The 17,381-nt window shown below is 35.5% G+C and overlaps 1 long non-coding RNA gene across 1 annotated transcript in view; it reads left to right on the forward strand.

Annotated features, from left to right (window-relative positions):
- The window catches only part of LOC130150959 (uncharacterized), a 43,488-nt gene extending 26,377 nt beyond the window's left edge, over positions 1-17,111 (forward strand). The window contains exons 2-3 of the long non-coding RNA XR_008822442.1: positions 10,898-11,002; positions 17,029-17,111. This is a non-coding gene — a long non-coding RNA (uncharacterized LOC130150959). The remainder of the gene's footprint in view (positions 1-10,897; positions 11,003-17,028) is intronic.
- Positions 17,112-17,381: the final 270 nt, after the last annotated feature.

A 17,381-nucleotide genomic window follows, 5' to 3' on the forward strand; every position in this document is an offset into this window, starting at 1 on the left:
CTATAAGGAAGTTTAACCGGTAAATTCTCATGGGCTTTTCTACTACATTGCAGAGTCTTACCCCACTCAGTGCAAAGATCTGTTAATGTTGCTGATGTCAGACCTTCTCTTTTATAAAATTGTTCTTCAAGAAGAATAATTTGCTTTTCTTTTTTTCATGATTCTAAGTACCTCTCCTTAACATAGAATTAACTCATTAAGAATGTTTAATTCTTCATACTGGGACCAATTTCACAGGTTGACACAGCAGCATCAGAAAGAGAGTTAGGATTAATTTCTTGGTATGGTTACACTAGATTCCTATCATGGAAAACTGGTGAGCTGTTAGCATGTCCCACACCTCATTTTGGCCCATGCTCTTTAGCAGTTTCCCAGCCAATGGCCAGACAGTTCAGGAATTATCACAGGCCAAATATAATTCCAAAGCTAATTTGGATACAGTCACCCTTTTTTGGATGGGGAGAGAGTTTAGCTGTGCAAACACAAGTTAAACTCTGCTGGTTGATCTCAGTGCCTGAAGCTTTTCATTTGCTAGTGCCAACATAGCCTGTGTGTCAAAACATTACAAAAGTTAAAAATATACATTACTAGGTACTGGAATTAATATTTGTTGATATAAATACAGTGCTGATTAATATTTATACATTCTTCCAGGTTTGGTGACCAAGCCGGATCAATATTAATCTGTAAAAAATGAATTTTAGGATTCTTAACTGAAATAACAGGGCTGCACAACTGGACAGGTGGAAGAACAGTCAGCCCAGAAGAAGCACTGAACTAGTCCTTGTCTTCTCTGTGCTCCTTGGACATAACCTGTACTGGGCTGTTGCAATGACTGTCTGTTCAGAAAAGACTTACTTTTGCATTCACAACCCCATGCACTCATTCAACAGCAAGGTATAATTTAACCCTTATAACATGTATTAATTAATCCAATATACTCTATAACTCTTATTGTTCAACAACTACATAAAATGAGGGAAATCTTAATAATTTTTGGTGGGTCTGTGTTGCAGTAAAGAATGAATACAAGTTAATAGTGACCTCACAAACTGAAAACCTGCTTCTCCTTAGTACACTACTTCCAGCAGCAAAACATTAACTTTACAGTAAATTCCAGCCTTTTGCTTCTAAAGATGCTGATTCGTATACCGAGGCCACTTAACCAAGTTACTTGACTTTTGGAATCCCACCAGAATTACAGATTCAGGTAGCATCAAAACAAGACAACTTTAATGACCAGACACACAGGAATTGGCCTGTAAACACAGCAATTTTAATGTGCAACAAATACTTCTTTAGAAGTCCAATACTTGGATTAGTTGTGGACAGGACTAATCTACTCAGTTGGCCTCTGTGGGACAGCTACCTCACACCAACAAAGACTGTGGCACCAATAAAAAAAGTTCTATTTTCAAAGACACTCAGAGTCACCTATTTTATTTTCAAAACACAAGCACTTTATTTTTATACCAGCCATATCAGGTTTTTGTATTTTGTCTTTTTTTTTTTCTTAAGCTAATAGGTTGATTGCTATCACACTGACATAAGTCTCAATTTATAGCTGCATTTCCAGGAATTTAAACAGTACAGTGATCTAGTCCTTTCTCTAAGGATTAATTTTTGGGTAAGATTTAAGTTTTATAGAGTATCTAAGTACTTAATTCATGAACACACTTAATGCAAATATGCTGAAGACACTCCAGTATGATTTTTTCCTAGTTGGATCAAGGATTCTTTTTTAGGAAATGGGTTACTTTGCTACTGGCAAGATAAATTTAACAATGGCTAAGAAATTGTAGAATAACTGAACATCTTAGCACTTTAATTATCTATATATGTCTAGTAATTATTTCTCATGAATCAGAATCATCGTCAATCTCTCCTTCTTGGGGAATTTACTGAACATAAAGTGATCACGTGGTCTCCTGATTCTTTTAAGATCATTGATTACTACATGTCATTTCAGAAAAGACCTACTTGAAATATATCATTTTAAGAATCACTCTAAAGAGAGAATAAACTGATAATGGACTTTGAGAGTCTTGGAATGGCTTTGTCTTTTTCTCTCTATAGTAACCCCGGAAAATGTACATAGGAAAAGAGGATTAAGAAATAAAACAGTTGTATATTTGTTGCACATAAAATGGAATGAATTATTCTTTTCTTAAAGCCTTATCACTGAGAAGTCACTTTAAAGCATTTTAGGCACAGAAATGACGGGAATATTTTGTGGAAGCATTCTATACCAGTCAAAGCAAACAAACTCTTCATGACTTATAAATGTTTGCTGCTGCAGTGTCCCAGGAAAAGGCTTTGTTGATGTGTGATCTTTACTTTCTTTATTCAACACAAATACCTTATCTCCAACCATATTTGACATTTCAAGCATTAAACATAATACTGAATATAAATCAGGGCGCTGGAATGAAAACTTTGTCTCATAGGAACCACCTAAAAAGGGAGCTTTTTAACAGGAAAAATATTTTGGTCCTAAGGCAAACTCAAAACTCATGTAGGTGCCAGAAGCATTATTTAGATTTAGAACATATTAACATAGTGTTCAGAGAGATATCTTCAGTGAAGTTAGCTTGAGTTCTGGAAGTAACCAAACAGTGGGTTTATTCTCTGTGTAAAATTAACTAAGACCCAAGCTGGGTTAATTTGTTTCCTTAAGAATGTTAATAATAGTGATAATACTGATGAATCTGTGTTTGTTCCTGGAACTTGGACTAAGTTTTCTTTTCTCATTGATCAGATAGATCATTTCATGTGGTTAAACTTGGAACAACTAATTTTAATTCATATTTTGTTTTGAAATTTGCTACTTCTGTTTCAAACCTATAAATCTAAGGGCTTACCTAAGACAAATAATTTTATTTTTTCAACTATGTTAGCTAGTATAATAAAAGTTATTACTTCAATATGAAAAACTTGGCTACCAGAACACAATCTGTAATTCTACCAATGCTTTCATAGAAAACATATAAATACAGAGAACGCAGAGGGTGACAATCACCACCTGCAAGTGTATTCCCAGATCTGGCCTCAGGAATCCTTATCTTATTTAGCTGTTAATAAGTATCTTGTGATGAATAAATCCTTCTGAACAGTCAATATGATTCATTAATATTCAGCATTATGCTAGGTATTATGAAAGTGATCATTATTATTGTGCTGCCTTTAACTTTACACAATATAGGATACACTAATTTTCCAAGCCTTATTTTTTCTTAGATTTTTAATACACAACACTATTATAAGATGACAGCCTTCCACTCTTGCTGGTTTATGAAATTATTTATGTTCAATTCAATTTTAACTGTGTGCATTTTCTGTCATATTAAAAAAGGAGTCACCACAGACACTAGGGATATCTTAAATTCAAGAGCCTATTTTCACATAACACTTTGTTTTGATCAGGAGTCTGTGAAGCTTACTAACATGATTATGGTTCACTAATCAGAGGTCCAGAAACATCAGGTTGTTTTGCTCTTAGCATTTATCCTTGATAGTTATTCCCTATAGAAATATTAATCCACAATAGATGCCTTATTAATGACCTCTTAACTAGGAGATAAAAATACAGCACTGTGCTGTGGGCATTTTCATCTTAGGAAAAAAAAGCCCTGCCTAATTATGATAACAGCAATATTGTGGTATTATGGTGCTTTTTATAGAATAGTCAATACATTTATTACAGGTATATTCCCATAATATTGTGAAGTCAACAAGTGTATGCTTATATCATTTATTTCTTACAAAGATTCTTCTATATTTCATATTTATTCATGCTTCGATGAATCTCTTCACCCAGCTAGTTTATTAAAATTACAGGTGAGTGAAAGCATAATTTTCAAGATGGCTCCATTCTGAAAAGTCTATGAAGCAGTAGATTGGAAGCATAAAATAAAGTGATGAGAATCATGTCATGTTCTACTGGGAGACATATTTTACCCTTCATCAGCATATTAGAAACGCATGTTTCAGAAATTGAGGCAAAGCATACAGTACCTTCTTCCCATGAGATATATTCCTCTGCCTAGAGCAGAATCTTCCTCTTGGCAGTGTGTTTCAAAACGGGCAAGTTCAACAGTTTAAACTCTTTAACATTTGCATTACATTTTCCAATTAAAAAAGAAAAAAATCAAAAATTCTATCATACTGTTAGGGTTTTTTACAAATAATTTTAACCCACATGGGCAAGATTAGTCATTTATCCTCCAAACAGGTTATTTAGGCTACTGGGATGTCTTGAGTTTGTTATGTGATTTTAATAATGCATTCACATTGCATTGTCTCTCTAGTTCCTAGTCAAATTTTCAAAATAAATTGGAAAGATACATTCAGAAAAGGTTGAAAAGCAATCTTGTTTGAAGGAGAGACGTCGTTGCATATTTACATGGTAGAGTTTATATGGTATAGTCCCCCTGCAGTATTTATTTAGCAGAATACTGCTAACAGCGTATTACTTCTCCAATGGATATAGAGCACAATCAGTGCTCCTTCCACTTGAACCTTCTTGCAGATGTTTATCATCAGACCAAGAAATTACTACTTAAAAGAAACGATGTTTGTGATTTTAAGAGACAGAATTTTCAGGGAATATGCTTTCAGGATTTTGAAATGTCCAAGAAGACTTGTATGAAGCAGTTAATGAGTGGGTAAAAGATGTTGGCAAACATCGACTATATAGGAGAGTAAAGCCCTGGATACTTATTAATTTATACCAGTTATTTTTAAAACAGGTCAAACTGCTTGTTTGGACATACTAATTTTTATACTCAGGAATCTTACTTTGATTTTGGCCTGAAGCTGTTCTTACTATTTCTCCTTAAATCTAAACAAAAAATAAAATAAAAAAAAAATAAAATTGGGAGCGTATTGGTTTAACTTTAGCAATATAAAACTGGACATGTTTATGTGCAAGTATGTGTAGTCTTGTAAACCATAGAACTCATTATAAGATGAGGAAATACAGATTTTGTCCTTAGAACTAAACGTGGATCTTCTAATTTAAGGTCCTCATAATGAAATCAGGAGACAAATAAACTTCTCATTCTTTCTGAAGGTTGCTTGATGACTAAACATCTTTTCCATACTTAAGGAAAGACAACAAGGAGAATAAATGCATATTTTATTTTTTTCCCCTCTTTACCTTCATGTCTACAACCTCTTGTGGCAATGTTCTCACAATACTTCTCTGGTAAATTCTTGGGGTGGAAAGGTATGTTATAGATTGTTGGCATGCACCAGGCTAGGATACCATCACTGAATTTAACCATTGCCATTGCAAATTCTCCTGGTTATGTTGAGCACCATACTGAGCATAGGCTGGAGGTGTGTGTGGAGAAAATTTAGGGGTTTTATATATATATATATATATATATAAGTATATATAAGTATAGGAAACACCTATAATGCATCTTATTGGAGAGGAAAAGGTACTCACTTTGAACTCCCAGATTCTCCACAAATCTGTGGAGAAGAATATGACCTTTTAATGCCTTACCCAGAAGTTTAGTACCTGATAGATGTTAGAAGACCAGAGCAGACTATCTTAGACAACTCACTGTGAGCATTAAGTTTCAAAGCTCCCAGTGTGGCCAGATGGAATTCAGCACTGTAAAGGTGAAGCCATTAGACCTAAAAGTTATTTCAGCAGGAACAGAGAACAGAATTTGTCCTCTTCCTTTAAGGTGCACACAGGGAAAGATGACCACGTACAGATCTTGTCCTTTAGCTCTTTACATAGGTAGATGGTAAAGATACAGGTTTATTTCTGCACTGTCTTTCTTAAAAAGTCTGCTGACTGGGTTATTTGCAAGGGAGAGGAGAAAAGTAATTTTCTAGCTTCTCAGAAAGAAAAGGTAATTAATCCATTGTTTTTGCAGGAGAATGTCTAACCCTTTGAGTAAACAGACTAATGAATGACAAGTGCTGTTTTTCTCTTTCAGCTATTGTGTTAAAAACAATGATTGCCATTCTTCCATTTGCTTTAAGTAGTATCCTGATACTTCAGAGAATTTTCGAGGCACATACAAAGCAATGAGATTGTGAAACTTTTTAAATTTTGTTAAAGAAACATAGGACTACACTCAAGCCTATATATAGTGTGGTTATGTATAGTGAAAAGGGAGTGTTAGATTCAGACATCTACCTTACACCTAAGTCCTACTTCATACTAATTAAAACATAGCTTTTTGGAGCAAATCTCTATTGCTCAATTGTCTTTTAACTGTAGAGAGCATTCAAGCTTCTGCAAAATCATGGGTTATCTGTTAGTGTTGTGGTTTAACCCCAGCTGGCAACTAAGTACTTCACAGCCGCTCACTCACTCCCCCGACAGTGGGTTGGGGGAGAGAATCAGAAGAGTAAAAGTGAGAAAACTCCTGGGCTGAGATGAAGACAGATTAATAGGGAAAGCAAAAGCCGTGCACGCAAGCAAAGCAAAACAAGGAATTCATTCACTATTTCCCATCAGCAGGCAGGTGTTCAGCCATCTCCAGGAAATCAGGTCTCCATTATGCATAACAGTGACTTGGGAAGACAAACACCGTAACTCCAAATGTACCCCGCTTCCTTCTTCTTCCTCCAGATTTATATACAGAGCATGACATGCCATGGTATGGAATATCCCTTTGGCTAGTTTGGGTCAGCTGTCCAGGCTTTCACAATTTTTTGTGCACCTCCAGCCTTCCCACTGATAGGGCCCAAGAAAACTGAAAAGTCCTTGACTTAATATAAACATTACTTAGAAACAACTAAAAACATCTCTATATTATCTACATTGTTCTCTCACCAAATCCAAAACACAGCACTGCACCAGCTACTAAGAAGAAAATTCTATATCCAGTGAAACCAGGACAATTAGCTACTTATTGACATATACATTCTACAAGCACTTCAGTTTATCATTCCTAGGAATTTGAATTTCTCTAGGATGTGCCATAGTGGACATAACTTATAGACTCAGTTTCACAAGAAATACTGCTGTATGAGAAGGAGATATTTTGTTCATTGTACACTATTTCTTAAAGGTAAAAATACTTACTCAAGAAAGTGTAAAAATACATGCTACATGGACAGAATTACTTCATTGTTTCACCAAGAATCTTTTATTTTGTTTAGAAAAAATAAACCTAAATTAATGTAAATTAAATGGGAAAGCAATTTCAGCTGTTAAAGCATTCATCCTAGGAGAGGATATGCCAGTATTCTTTAATATCTTAGACCACAGAATCATAGAATAGTTGGGGTTGGAAGGGACCTTTAAAGAACATCTAGTCCAACCCCTCTGCAGTAAGAAGGGACATCTTCAACTAGATCAGCTTGTGCAGAGCCCCATCCAACCTGACCTTGAATGTTACCAGGAATGGGACATCTACCACCTCTCTGGGCAACCTGTTCCAGTGTTTCACCACTCTTGCTGTAAATAAATTCTTCCTTATATCTAGTCTGAATCTACCCTCTTTAGTTTGAAACTATTCCCCCTTGTCCTATTGCTATGGGTCCTGCTAAAAAGTCTGTCCCCATCTTTCTTATATGCCCCCTTTAAGTACTGAAATGCTGCAACGCTTGTGGGGGATCAAAAGATCAAGAAGGCTGAAAGGGATCTCAAGACATTTGGCTTAAAGTCTAAATTTTCTAACAAGCACAATATCTAAATGAGCTAATGCATTTTGAAATCTTACCTTCTGACATCTCTTTCTGTTGAAGTCACTGGGACACTCCTCATGTTGATGAATTCTGATATGAATCTTCATGCTCGAATATATTTAACTTGAAATTTATCTCCTGAGAATGTAATGCAGAACCACACAGATACGTCCCAATAGGGTGTACACAAAGTAAATTAATTTTATTTAGTAATCACCTTTCAACGTTTTAACTAGACTCAGAGAGGACCTTAGTTTTTGCAGGGCTCATTTGTTGCACACCAAGTTTTCAGAAGTCCTAATAATGCATAATTGTAGAAGCCAAGGAACTCTTGAAGTAAATAAGTATTCAATGGAGAACTGTGTTGATTGTTAAAATATCATCTCCTTCAGTAGTTAGGGCATTGAAAGAGAGTGATGTTCTTGCTTTTCATTTATTCCTTAATTGTGACACAGAAATGTGTTTGTCTAGCAGATAAAAGAGTGAAACTAGCTCCTTTCAGCAAAACACCAGAGATTTGATTCTTCAGGATTTAGGCAGTTGTTTCCATGTACATTCCTAAAAATTTATGAAGAATTCATTGCTCCGGCTGATTAAACTTGTATGAATATAACACTTATTTGTTCCTCTGTTCTTTAAGTTACAGCCTAGAACAATAGCTAAAATTGAATCTGTTAGTAATTAAGATCAATTATTAAACTTCACAGGATAAGGAGAAGATAACACGAACAGTTCAGCTTGGTACCTTCAGGCAGAGCAGACAGCTATTTCCTCCACCTTTGCGGCCAAAGCTGAGCTGGCATCTGGAAACGTGTGAGCCAGCACAAATTTAAGTAGCTAGAGACCTCACGTGCAAGGCTGGGTCAGACTTTTGTGTACAGCAATATTGACTAGTTTTGGTGTCTGAAGAGATTCTTGGTGCCTAAAACCCTATTATGATTCCAGTCCTTAGGGGTTTAGCTAGAAAACTTGTATAATAATAATGCAGAATGAATTCACAGAAGTCTTGTGAGGTTTAATTAGCAATAACTTGCAGAATTCTTTGAAGATGTAAAATGCTGTATCATTATTAATAACATGATAGTAATTATTTAAAGGCAAAATACTATTACTCTTTTTATTTTGAAGACTTAATTCTAGAACTGTTTATTGCAACAGCTAATTAATAAATTTACAGTCTCTAAGACAAGGTAGGCGGGACGTTGATTTTTTGAATTTAATCTTCTGAAGAAAAAATTATGGAGAATTAAAGAAAACCTTTAAGTTAAAGCTTTTCCTAAAAATCATAAAAATAAAGAAAAATTAAATTATGAAATCTGAATATATTTTAAACAATAAAGAAATCTATAGGATCATCAAGAAATACTCCCAGAAACAACAACAAACAAAACCCCCAGAGAAAACAAGCAAATAAAAAACAATAAAGGAAAACTTACTTCCCAAAGGAAGGTGCTGAAAAAGATATACTATATGGTTTCCTAAGCCTTTTGGATATGTTGTTGCTGTTGGTGTACACATCTAAATTTGACAGCAAGCTCAATACTTCCATACACAGAACAACCACAGTAATAGTTTGACAGTGCTGCTCCCCGACCTCCCCGACTTGGGCTATGAGCTGACCCCCACAGCCAAACCCTCCAAACTGGAGCAATGCACTCAGGGCCCTGACACACAATTCCATACCTGGTTTGCTCACATATAATCAATTTTCTATACAGCAGCTTCCAAAGTGCAAAAACTTAGGTCTGTGGTTGAAAGGAAATTGCAACACAGTCCCACATGCAACTGATCTGGACAGTTGTATGACATCTAGGGGAGTGTGGCAGGATACTCCAGAAAGTAACTGCAGATATTCCATACAAATCACTGAAATGGGAGTTGATAGGAAGCAAAATACAAATCTTCAAAATATGAACACTGAAACTAAGACAGCAAGAAAGTTCCATGAAGTAAGCACTAACATATTTAATCAGAACTTTTAACAACCAGTTGCTGGGAGTTACATTCTAATTTAAGCTCTCACTTGCCCTCTACAATCTACGTGGATGCTTCTAAATTAGCATTTTAGATCAAGTCCTAGCGTGCTTTTGAAAAAGAACAACTTCCAGTCATCCCTACTTCCTTACACCTCCAGCTCCACACATCCTAGAGTGCTTTTAGAATGAACCACTTTTCTTTCACATAAAAATAAACTGGATGAAACTCGCCATGAGTGTAGCTTGTGAACTCTGACTACTGATGAGTATTCAGTGCACAGAACCAAGCTAGAACTGGTCCAAAGGAACTTCAGAAATTTGGATAATGTAGATTCTTGTCCTCAGCACCAACTGTTTCACTTTACAAATGCATTTAAATCATTTTGTGCTATGTGGTAATAGCCTATGTATAACTTCTAACACATTCTTCAGATGTTCTGTTTCTCAGTATCCATACAAAAAACCAAGAAAAATCTCCTTTACAAGGACACTGTTTTTATCATGTATTTGCAAGGTAATCAGTGATTTTAGGATGGATGTTTTCTTCAGAAAATATTTTCCTCCAAAACTCATGTGAATAAGTCATATTCTTTGAATTTGTTTAGATTTATTTTAAAGATGATTCTGCTTTGAACTTTCCAACTGTAATCTAAAAATACCATTAGCAGTACAGCTTCTTTCTGCATTTAAATATCCCTTCAGTACTGTATGAGGAACTTAGGAAAACCATTTTAACACATATGTTTGGTCTTCATTTGAATTTCTCGATCTATAAAATATAGGTCAAATTTAATTAAATCAATGGGGAATGAATATTACTTTGAGAAATAATAAGCATAAAGAAGTAAAAACAAATATCAAATCTGATATATAGTTTTTGAAGAGTTATTTGATCATATAACACAGAATCTGTAACCCTCTCATCCACCATCAGCCTATGACTCCTCTCTCTGTTTGCTTGTTATGGTGGGATATCTTTTTCCATAAGTATTTTTGCATCTGCCCAGTCAACACATTTCCTTTAATATGCTACATGCTTTCTAAACAAAGTTTTCAGCAGCGCACATCATGAATATACCGATGAAGTTCTCCTCATACAAAGAAAAATCCACCTCCTCACAAATACTTTTCCTTAGCAAAATTACTCTGATTTTGAAAAAATGTCTTGGAAGACTTCTTCAGTCTATGCTCACAATAGAAACAAAACACCTTAAAAAAGCAGGAGAATCAAACCCAAATGTTTGTTTCTTCTTTTTTTCCAGAGCCATTTATGACTAAACTACTTAATGAAGAAATTCCTAATTATGTCAACTTGAGTGAAAATGAAGACACATTCATTGAGTAGATTTGCTCAATTGATCTCAGAGGTAATGTAATTATGGCTCTATATGGTGCTATTGCTGAATAGTGACACTTTGCTAATGCCATCACACTTCTTTCTTACCTACTTCACATCTACTGTGAAATAGTGTATCACAGCAGTGAGCGTCCAGGCCAGAGGAGCTCAGTGCCAGGTTATGAATGTCTATGCCGAAGGACATAAACATTCTGTTAGGAGCTTGCTTGCTAATGCTGCATGAGTGCCTATGCCACTAGACTATTGGCTGTTTGAACTGATGGGATTCTTTGCTTTTGTCTCTATAGAAATGATAATGGAACAGGACCATTCTCTGGTACTATAGCCAAATAAGCTAACAATGCTGACATCACCAATCCAGTGGACATTTCCCAAAGCCACATTGACATGACTAAAATGTCAAAAAATTGCCACCACTTTCTTTTAAAATGTACCTGGGAAAGAAGCCCTTTCTTTGGTGTAGGAATTATATGCATATATATAAACACACACACACCCCCCTAGAAGGTAAAATATTAGGTTTGAATTCTTCTTCATTTTGTGCTGTTAAAACATCTGTTTCCACAGAAAGTATTTTAACTGTGACATTTTAGGGTATTTAAAGCACAGGAACACGCCATCATCTTATGAAAGCAAGGTCTCTGTTCAGAAAGGAAGTCAGTAGTTTATGAAACAGTTACTATCCTGCTAAGACCCTTAGTTGAGACTACAGGATTCTTGTCCTTTCTCCTTAGGATCGCTTAACACAACAAATTCAAGCTACACTGTCTAGGAGCTAAGAATCTTGCCTCACATGTGGACATGAGCTGTCAAAATGAAAGGAAATATTTCTTTTACAGACTTGACTCAATAATTGCACTAATGACTTGAATGAGAAGGAATATTAAATTTCCAGGAAGGACAAAATGAGTACAAGCTCCAAGTACATGGGAGAGAGAGAGAATTCAAATTGATTTTGACAAATCAGAAAAGAGGAAAAGGTACAAAGCTGCATGCAAGGCAGCTATTTAGGAATAATCAGCTCTTCATATTCTAGATTTGATATAGCTGACTAGTATGAATTCCACTAAAAAACCTCTAGAAAAAAAGTTCTATCCAGTAGCAAGGATGGAGAAAAGTTCCTCATCCAGTAGCAATGACCAAGCAGACAGACCTTCATACTCTGTCTAGCCATAAAGAGTGAAGTATTGGTGTAGGGTAATGGTGAGTAAAGAAAGTAAACAATATAATTGTCTAACTCTCAAATACCTAAGCCGTTTCACAGTCTTTAAATATCAAATGGAAAGATTTTTAATAGATTAATTGCTAATAGATTTGTTTCAAAATGTGTCCTACTGCCTTGGACTGCAGGGACTTTTTAGGTTTGCCTAAAGCAGCTTTAATCTTTATCTTTTTATTTATTTATTTAATCTTTTAATGTTTGTTGACTGGGTGACATTTGCCATATAAAATTGCTACAAGAAATCCTTATAATCTTATTCTTAAATTCTGATTGATACGTTAAAAAAATCCATTTTGAGTGAAGTAATATTCACGTTATCTCAGGCTCTAATTAAATGAGTGGCTAGACATCTTACTTACTGCTTGAATTATAAAAACAAAATCTTCCAATAAAAATAAATAAATACATACAAAGTGATCCAACTCCACAATTAAAAAATTCTAATGCATTCCAGCTACCAGAAATTTGAGCTTTCTTTGTTTCATTGGGAGATTCTTGTTAAACATTTTAAATTACAGGTGTATTAAGCTCAACATGCATTTCCCTAGGTTTTTTTAAGTTACAATAAGGTAATGATAGGTAGACAAGATGCTGTGTTCAAGGGGGAGAAGTCAGCCTGAAAAAGACCATTACTGTTACTATATATCTGTCATATAGGTCTCCATTATTTGCATGTGATTTAGTTTCTTCTAACATTCATGCTTTCTTACCTTCTTATTAAAATTTCTTTAGACTGAATATACAGTCAGTATACTGAAAGTTTAATTGGACTGATACTTGGTTTTCTTTTTTGCTTTGGATTCTTTAGAAATATTTACTATTAAATAGCTAACAAAGTTTTTTATATTGTCAGAAATATTCTCAGTGTCATCTTGTAAGGCTGAAGTCATTTGGTACTTTGCACAACAGTAAAAATTAGTTATTAAATTAAATAAAACAGTTCTGCCCATCTAGTTTTGCACATTCTCTGTGAAGTCCAATTGACATTTTCCTTCTGTTTGATAAATCTAGACATCAAAAAGTAGAAACATTTCAGGTAAAATATGCAACATTCTACTCTCTGAATACATAACTTCCATGAAATTTGTGATTTAATTTAATTTGGCTTCTAAACCTTAAATAATAATTTAGAATTATATATACTGGATCATCTTTCCAAGGGACAATGAAATACTAACAGAGTTGCTTACAATGTATAGTAAGAACCTACCTGAAGCTTTTGAAATTAATTAAGTGTGTTTCTAGAAAGAAATGAGGTGCTTATTTAAGTTTTTTTGAAAGGCTAGTCATTGTTGTATCACAGTAAGTAGTTTAATCATTTAGTCCAGCATCTTAGAAGGTTAGCTGGGATTATCCAACCTTTAAACTAGACAGAGTAATAAGAATGAGTGAAGAAGCCCTTTACTTCATGATCACAGTCAGATTGTGGTGTTTGCTGTAGGGAAAAAAAAAATAGCTCTTCCATCTACTCTTGATAAACAGTTTGACCATGGCTCAATGCCAAGTGTCCACCAAAGCTCCTCTGTCAGTCCTTTCCTCAGCTGGACAAGGGAAGAAAATTATGACAAAAAGTTCATGGGTAGAGATAGAGACAGGGAGAGATCACTCACCAATTACAGTCACAAGTGAGACAGACTAGACTTGGGGAAGTAAGTTTAATCTATTGCCAATCAAATCAGACTAGGGCAATGAGAAATAAAAACTAAAAACACCTTCCTTTTACCATTCCCTTCTTCCCAGGCATAACTTTACTCCTGATCTTTCCAATTCCTCCCCTATCAGCAGCACAGAAAGATGAGGAAGGAGTTTACGGTCAGTTTATCACATATTGTCCTTGCTACTCCTTCCCCCTCACATTCTTCCCCTGCTCCAGCATGGGGTCCCTCCCACAGGAGACAATCCTCTGTAATCCATCAGGGATCCTTCCCAGAGGCTGCAGTTCTTCACCCACTGCTCAAGCGTGGGTCCCTTCCATGAGGTGCAGTCCTTCAGGAGCAGGCTGCTCCAGCAAGGTCCCCCACGAGGTCATGAGTCCTGCCAGCAAACCTGCTCCAGCATGGGCTTCCCATGGGTCACAGCTTCCTTTAGGCATCTACCTGCTCCAGCATGGGTTACTCCATGGGCTGCAGGTGGAGATCTGCTCCACTATTAACCTCCATGGGCTGCAGGGGGACAGCCTGCCCCACCATGGTCTTCACCAGAGATTGCAGGGAAATCCTTGCTCTGGTGCCTGGAGTACCTCCTCCCTTGACCTTGGGTGTCTGCAGAGCTGTTGCACTCATATATTCTCACTCCCCTCCTCTGACCGCTGCTGCTCTGCAGTTGTTCCCACCCCACACACCCCCTTTAAATATGTTATCTTGGAGGTGCTGCCGCTATCATTGATGGGGTCAGTCTTGGTCAGCAGTGGGTCCATTTTGGAGCTGGCTGGCATTGGCTCTACCAGACATGGGGGAAAGTTCTAGCAGCTTCTCACAGAAGCCACCTCTTTAACCCCCCTGCTACCAAATCCTTGCCATGCAAACACTAGCTAGCAAAATACAACCACAAGATACAAAAGCTATTTGTTTCCAAAAGCTTCTTTCTGTGATCTATTGAGTATCTATCTAATGCTAACAGGACTTCATTATTCCATTTCTCTACACTGCCATATGAATATGTTGAGGGTGATCAGCATAATAATAGACATTTTAGAAGAAAGTAACAAAGTACAAATGAGAGAAGAGACTTAATCACATGAAAAGAAAGAGCACTGTAACTTATTTTCCTGCAAATTTTGATGGAGTAATAGTCATAGTTATCAACGAAATAATGTATTGAAATTGTTATAGCTATATTTTTCAACTAATGAAATAACAAAATTATATCAGTCCCTCTGTAACATCTATTTAAGTGAATTAAATGAAAGAATAATTTTTCAATGAAATTTTTAAATCATTCTAAAACTTTAAAAATATTGAACATATTTGTATTCATGTAAGTAATCTCATTATGTTTTCCCCTTGTGCAACTGTTTACGTGAATTGCCCTGTTGGCACATGTCAGTTTTGCAGGAGTAAGATCCCAGTTAAGGACTTGATGTTTTATTCCAGTTGTATCTGTTAGAATTTCTAAGAGAAATAGAATCATCCTCCAAGTCTTGTGTTCAGGTTGTTACAATGGAAACTCTGCTCTAAAACCTTAGTGAAAACATAAGTACATAAACCAAGCTGTTCTCAGGCAACACTTGGTCAGCTTTCTATGTAATTACTCAGTCCATGAAGATTTTTAACTGGGGATTTCAACATAATATCTTTATCAATGACATAGAATTTGTAGTTAAGATAATTCAGCACATCATCATGTGATGTTCGTCATAACTTAATCAGACCAACAATTAGAGGAAGGTACAAAAAAATCAGTGACAAATGTGGCCAGACTGGGAATGTATTACAAGAAAACTGCATTCACTCACCAAAGTTCTATACTTACACACTATATTTGTGTTACTAAGCTAGCCACCTACAGGTTTGTTTTGATATGAATTTTATCTGATGGCAAAAGAAGCTTAAAAACTATGTGTTTTCCTTGTTGTATTCTTCAACACGTGTTCTCATACTGCATATTATTTATATAGATATAATTGATTTATAATAATGCAATATAAACCAGCAGCCTCAGTAAAATCAAAGTGAAATCTACAACAAAAGCTTTCATTACAACACATCTTCCAAGCCGGTAGGGTGATCCACAGTGGTGAAGCGTGAGATTAAATTACTGGGGAAGTGTATCTCCTAGGATAGCTTTGTCCCTGAAGAAAGTATGCTTAGAACAGAGTTTCTACTTAACAAGAAAAAAAGAAGAAGGGGAAAAAAAAAAAAAAAAAAAGTATGTGGACAGCTGGCTTTTTAAGTTATCATTTCACTGATCTGGATTAAAGTCATAATCCCATATGAGTCTCTAGTAAATTACACAGGTTCAACTGAAGAAGCATTGAACTGCAAGAGGAACATATGAATAAATGGCTGAAAAGGGAGCAGGGCAGATGCTTGAATAGTTTCTGCTGCAAACAGTGGTGAAAAATTGAACTATAGCCTGAATCAGCTGGTACACTAATCAAAGCATTATCAGAAAGCAAAGATGATCATAAAAGGGAAAAAAAAAAAAAAAAAAAAAAAAGGAACAAAAAGAAGGTTCTTTTTTTTTTTTTCCTAGGTTATTTCCTCAGTGAAAAAAGAAGACTACAATTACTGAAAGGTTGAGTTGGGCTCTAGATTCACCCATTTATAATTCATTAGTATCAGAGCTAGAACACTGAAAAATGTACTTTGCATCTAAGCTTGTTTCTTTTGGCAAAAGAATATGAAAAGTCTAATTTTGGTGGCTTATTACACTCACTGTTCACTCTCTTTATTCAGGTGTGAACTATATACAGTATGGACCAATAAAGAAACAGTTCTAAGAAGCTTAGGAGAATTTTGGTGATGTTTTTGAGTTTTGTTTATTATAAGAAAGCCACTTTTTTACTAATTCTGCTTCTGACCAAGTAAACATTGCCTTTCTCCTCAGGGGTAAAAATATAAATATTTTGTGGAGAAAAGACAGCCTCTCTATAATTCTGCATGCATGTTAAAAGTGTATCTCTGTTTAACTCAACAGCAACTTCCATATACAAGAAGCAATAGTTTTACTGTAAGGTTAGGACACCAGGATCTTTTCATAATTGTTTTGGTTTATTTTAAGAAGAGCAGCTGTAGTACTTATTTGTCACTCATACTGCCTGTACTTCTCTTCTGTATTCTGTTAATGACTGTTGCTTTCCTGGGGTTCTACAGTTGCTTCTGTAAGTGCTGTACCACAGATTGCCTGTGGTCCGGTAAATTTGCTGTTTGAAGATTCCATCACAAGGAATGACCACAGCCCCTGACAATGATAATTTTATTGTGTATGAAGATGGCATTAACACATTCAAGATCTAACAGGTAAGGCATTGCTTTTCTTTTACAGACTCGGCAAAATAAAAGCATATTATTTTGCGTTAGCCTCTTCACTTAAGTGTTTACACTCCATCTTTACCATTTACATTACCATACTTACCAATAAATAAGCCTACACTTCTTCCTTTATTTTATTTTTTCCTAGTATTTTCCAGGACCATTTATCTTCTATGACTCTCTCAACTTGGTTA

The sequence above is a fragment of the Falco biarmicus genome, chromosome 6 (assembly GCF_023638135.1).
Source record: "Falco biarmicus isolate bFalBia1 chromosome 6, bFalBia1.pri, whole genome shotgun sequence".
Lineage (NCBI taxonomy): Eukaryota > Metazoa > Chordata > Aves > Falconiformes > Falconidae > Falco > Falco biarmicus.